Here is a 6,037-nt window from a genome sequence, read left to right on the forward strand (position 1 = left end):
CCGGGCAGTTGCTAGGACACGGCACAACCCCGATCTGTGTAAAGAGCCATGGCCGCGGCTCTGTAATCATGTGATCGGCTGTGTCCAATCACAGCCAGTCACAAGGAGATGCCGGTAATCGGCGCACCTCGCCTCACACTGACAGAGTGTGAGGAGAGGAGAGCCGATCAGTGGCATCTCCTCACAGGGGACAGATAGGGATGTAATCTGGGCACTGATCAATTGTCATTCAAAGTGTGACAGCGCTGAAAGCTGAAAAATGGCCTGGGCAGGAAGGGGGGATGTAAGTGCCCGGTATTGAGGTGGTTAAAGTTTGGGCAAAGTGTATGCTCAGTTCTAGAGAAGTCGATTCAGAAAGGAGCTTAAGATTCCGATCGAACCTTGGCTTGTTCAGAATGGCGCCGAACATCATGTATATTAGCAGTATTACTTACTGCTGTTATGCGCTACAGTTTCTTGCTGTCAATTGTTGTGAAGGACACCGTGGGTGCCGGCACCGCCGAGCCCTTAGCAACCAGTGATGTTTCGCTCACTTACATGGGTGGGGATCCCAGTGGCCCCACCTCTTTTCCCGGCCCGCTTGCTTGATTTTACGGGCCTGGCATGTATTCGGTGGGGGGGTTGTTCAGGGTTCCCCCTTTAAAGGATAAGTTCACCTTTTCCAGCAGAATTTCCATCTTCATAATAAATGGAGGCGTTTTCCAATGCCATTTCTGGCCCAGCCATCCCAGTGTGCCTTTCCCTCACTTACCTCATCCACAGGAAGTGTCAAATCTTCTCCGTTTATTTGAATTTTCAAACAATTTTTCAGATTCCATCACTTCCTGTAGATTGTCTCTCGGCATTCACTTCCTGTTACATAGTTACATAGTAGGTGAGGTTAAAAAAAAGACACAAGTCCATCAAGTCCAACCTATGTGTGTGATTAAGTATCAGTATTACATTGTATATCCCTGTATGTTGCGGTCATTCAGGTGATTATCTAATAGTTTTTTGAAACTATCAATGCTCCTCGCTGAGACCACCGCCTGTGGAAGGGAATTCCACATCCTTGCCGCTCTTACAGTAAAGAACCCTCTATGCAGTTTAAGGTGAACAATTTTAATGAGTGGACACGTGTCTTGTTAAACTCCATTCTGCGAAAAAGTTTTCTCCCTATTGTGGGGTCACCAGTCCGGTATTTGTATATTGAAATCATATCCCCTCTCAAGCGTCTCTTCTCCAGAGAGAATAAGTTCAGTGCTCGCAACCTTTCCTCATAACTAAGATCCTCCAGACCCTTTATTAGCTTTGTCGCCCTTCTTTGTACTCGCTCATCTCCCAGAAGCCTTCACTTCCTTGTTGCATCACAGTAGAGAGTGTAATAGGGCGTGTTCACCACTCTGGACCACACCTCCCTCATTATGATTACACCTTCAACCCACTTCCTGTACAATCTTCTTTAGGGCCGGTTCACACCACATGCAGTCCAGTGCGTTTTTGTTTTGTTTTTTCTGCATCAAAAACGCATAGAAAGTAGGTTATATGGTTTTCAATTACATAGTTCCCACCAGTGCGTTCCAGTTCCAGAAAAAAAAAGTAGAACATGCTGCATTTTTTCCTGGACTGTACTGGAAACACTGTAAAACGCATTGGAACACACATGTCCTTACGGTTAATGACACTGAAAGCGCAAATAGGTCATTTCAGGTGTAAAAATGTGGCCATACACTACAATCTCCTTTAGATTTACCAAAACTATATAAAAGGAGGACACACCATCTGACAGTTACAAGCATGACTCCCACTGGCAGAGGCATGATGGGATATGTAGTTTCACAACAGCTGGAGGGCCACCGGTTTGAGACCCCTGCATTAGGGTGTCTACCCCAAGGCTCAAACACATTTGCGTGTGTGTGCATGTGTATACAGTATATACTGACGGTGTCAGCAGAGCAATGGATGGCATCAGTAGGGCAGTGGACGGTGTCAGTAGCTTTTATTTTTATTATTTTTTACAATTTGATTTTTTTAGGAGCCCCATTCGGGGGCTTTGATAAAATATCAGGGGTCTAAACAAAGGGGATCTGCACCACATTGGGTGATTAGGGTGTGCCCACTGCCCAAGCACACCTGGCAACACCCTGTGCGCATGCCCATTCTGTCCCGCGACTACAACCTGGTCTTTCGTTGCTTTCCCCCCTCCACCCTTCATGCTCTGAAAGGCACCTTACGAGCCAGTTTGTTTCTTTGCAGCACTGGAAAGGTAGGGGCCATTGCACCCGTAGCACATATGGAGAGGTCTTGTGTCTTCTATTACAACCAATTTACTATTCCAATCGGGCAGTAATGAGGTCGGCTGGTAAACTCCTTCCTGTGTCTTACTGGTTTCTCTGTCTCAAATCTATACCAGGGAGTCTCTGAAGAGTTCTGAGAAATATAGCAAGGGCTGAGGTAAGGCCTTGTTCTGAAAATCAAAGAAAGCTTTTATTTTTCTGCAACCGAGGAACGTTAATTGTGTATTTGTACATAGGGGAGCTGGATTTTAAAAGAAAAAAAAAGGGGGGGGGGGACTTAGCCTTTTAAACCTGTACCAGATCTGAAGGGTCTAATATTTTGAGGAGACCCTGTTTTTTTTTTCTTCTCGTATATCAAATGTACAAAAAGAAGCCATTAAAGCAGGGTTCCACCCAAATTTTGTACAATATCTGTATGTATTCTCTTCCTTGCCTAGATGCTGACATGTCGTTTAAAAAAATTTAAATTGCCGTAATTACCTTTTATTTTTCTATTCTTCTTTGCACTTCCTGGTTCTCCTCCCGTGGGAGTAGGCGTGTTTCTAGCCTCTCCCAGACTCCTGGGAACTAGTCTCAGGCTTCCCAGGATGCCACTGAGCATGTGCGGGAACGAGCAGTGAATGCTGGGAGCACAGCATTCACCACATCCAGGAAATAAATGCTTGTGGGCTTCAAATGCCCACAATGAAGATGGAAACCGCCTGCAGTGAATAATATAAGTTATTCTTTCCGATGAAATCTGACACAGGCGGACATATTACACACAATATGTGAGTATGTAATGCTGAGAAGAAAAGTTAGTGAATGAACTAAAAAAAAAAAAAAAAAACGATAGATAGGTGGTCCCCCGCTTTAATTCCACTTTTTTTCCCACGCCTCCTTTATTTTGAAAATAATGCAAAGGGGACCCCCAAAACGACGTACCGGATCCTTATTGTGCTCAATGAGGGTCTGGTACTGTATGTATTTTGGAATGTGGATTAAATTGGGTTCCTTTGTGTACATAATAGAGATGCATCAATTTTATTTTTTCACTGATACGTCTCCCCTGACGCAGTTCCCCGCCCCCCCCGTGCATCTCTTGCCAATCCCTTGGCCATTGGTTTGTAAAATGGAGAACATTTCACGGTTTCACCTCCTGTTGACTTCAATAGGGTTTCTATTCATCATTAGAACTTTTTATATGTTGGGGCTCATCCCAAAACCTGACCCACGGGATCCTGCCATCTTGGTAGTTCCTGGAAGAAACTTGATAGCCTTGAGTTTCTCAGTGGATGCCTTGGAAGATTCCATACAGCAGATTACATGGGTGGACACTGAGGAATGTTGGTTGGTGGATGCAAATCGTGGGGCTTCCCTTTGAGGGTGAGTGCTTGTTTGGATCATCCTTGGTTGCCTCCATCCAAAAGGTGACTGTGGGGGGTAAATGCACAATTTAACCTCTAAAGAGGCTGGTGACCGGTTAGAAACTGGTGATGCCTTCAGGATCCGAAAGGAGTTATTTTTGCAAACAGCAAGCATCAGGCTCTAAGCCCAAACCTATATCCCACTCCTGTAAGAACAATTGGACCTCCAAGGCCTCTGGTTCCTGAGGTAGGTCCTCTTTACAGGTAAAGGGGAACGTCTATCGGCCTTCGCAGCCACCTGGATGCCAGAAGTTATGGATGACTAGATCTGCAGAATGGGGTCCAGCATAGGTGTGCACAGCCTATTGCATTAGGGTGTCTACCCCAAGGCTCACACATTTGCGTGTGTGTGTGCATGTGTATACAGTATATACTGATGGTGTCAGCAGAGCAATGGATGGTGTCAGTAGGGCAGTGGACGGTGTCATTAGTTTTTATTTTTATTATTTTTTAACAATTTGATATTTTTTTAGGAGCCCCATTAGGGGGCTTTGATGAAATATCAGGGGTCTAAACAAGGGGGATCTGCACCAGATTGGGTGATTAGGGTGTGCCCACTGCCCAGGCACACCTGGTAACACCCTGTGCGCATGCCCATTCTGTCCAGAGCCTACAAAAAAATGTTGAAAACCATTTATCATTTTCCTTCCACTTCACAATTATGTGGCACTTTGTGTTGGTCTATCACATAAAATCCCAATAAAATACATTTAGGTTTTTGGTTGTAACATGACAAAATGTGGAAAATTTCAAGGGGTATGAATACTTTTTCAAGGCACTGTATAGGTCACGGGAGTATAATCTGTTGGGTATTATGTATATTGGGGTAGGTTGGCAGACAGGGGTTATATGTTGGGGTACAGGGGGTATATTGTATATAGGAATATGCAAAGGCGGTATGTTATATATTGGGGTACACTATATATAGGTCACGGGAGTATATAATGTTAGGGTACAGTATGTCATGTATATTGGGGTACATTGGCATACAGGGGGTATAATATGTTGGGGTACAGGGTATATTGAGGTATGTTGTAGTACAGGGGGTATATTGTATATAGGGTATAAACAGGCGTTATATTGTATATTGGGGTACACTATATATAGGTCACAAGAGTATAATATGTTATTATGTATATTGGAGTACAGGGGTTATAATATGTTGGGGTACAGGGTATATTGGGGTACACTTAATATAGGTCAGAGGAGTATAATATTTTAGGGTACATATGTATATTGGGGTACGTTGGAATACAGGGGGTATATTGTATGCACAGGCCAGATGTATATTGGGGTACTATATATATAAAGAGGTAAAGAGGTATAGAGGTATATTATGTATATTGGGGTACGTAGGGTATAATGGCCTACTGGGGTATATATTATATATGACTAAGGCTCACACTGAAAGGAGTCAGCTGCTTTTTAATGCTCATATGTAGCCAATAAAATTTTGCATCAAGGACTTTGGAGTTGCCGGTTCTTCTCTCTTATATATTGTATATTATATATATATATATATATATATATATATATATATTTTTTTTTTAGGTATAAAATAGGGTACAGGGGGTGTATATTATATTTATTGGGGTGTAAAATGTCTGGGTACAGGGTGTATATGAGATATATTTATGGGGGTATAAAATAGGGTACAGGGGTGAATATTATATATATCGGGGTGTAATATGTTCGTTTTTAGGGTGTATATTTTATATATATATATATATATATATTATTGGGGTATAAAATAGGGTACATGGGGTGTATATTATATATATTGGGGTGTAAAATGTTGGGGTACAGGGTGTATATTATATATATGGGGGTATAATATGTTGGGGTACAGGGGGTGAATATTATATATATTGGGATATAATATGTTGGGGTACAGGGTGTATATTATATATATGGGGGTATAATATGTTGGGGTACAGGGGGTGAATATTATATATATTGGGGTATAATATGTTGGGGTACAGGGGGTGAATATTATATATATGGGGGTATAATATGTTGGGGTACAGGGGGTGTATATTATATATATATATATGGGGGTATAATATGTTGGGGTAGAGGGGGTGTATATTATATATATTGGGGTATAATATGTTAGTGTACAGGGGGTGTATATTATATATATATTGGGGTATAATATGTTGGGGTACAGGGGGTGTATAGTATATATATATATATGGGGGTATAATATGTTGGGGTACAGGGTGTATATTATATATATATTGGGGTATAATATGTTGGGGTACAGGGGGTGTATATTATATATATATTGGGGTATAATATGTTGGGGTACAGGGGGTGTATAGTATATATATATTGGGGTATAATATGTTGGGG

Source organism: Aquarana catesbeiana, linkage group LG04 (genome assembly GCF_042186555.1).
Source record: "Aquarana catesbeiana isolate 2022-GZ linkage group LG04, ASM4218655v1, whole genome shotgun sequence".
NCBI lineage: Eukaryota > Metazoa > Chordata > Amphibia > Anura > Ranidae > Aquarana > Aquarana catesbeiana.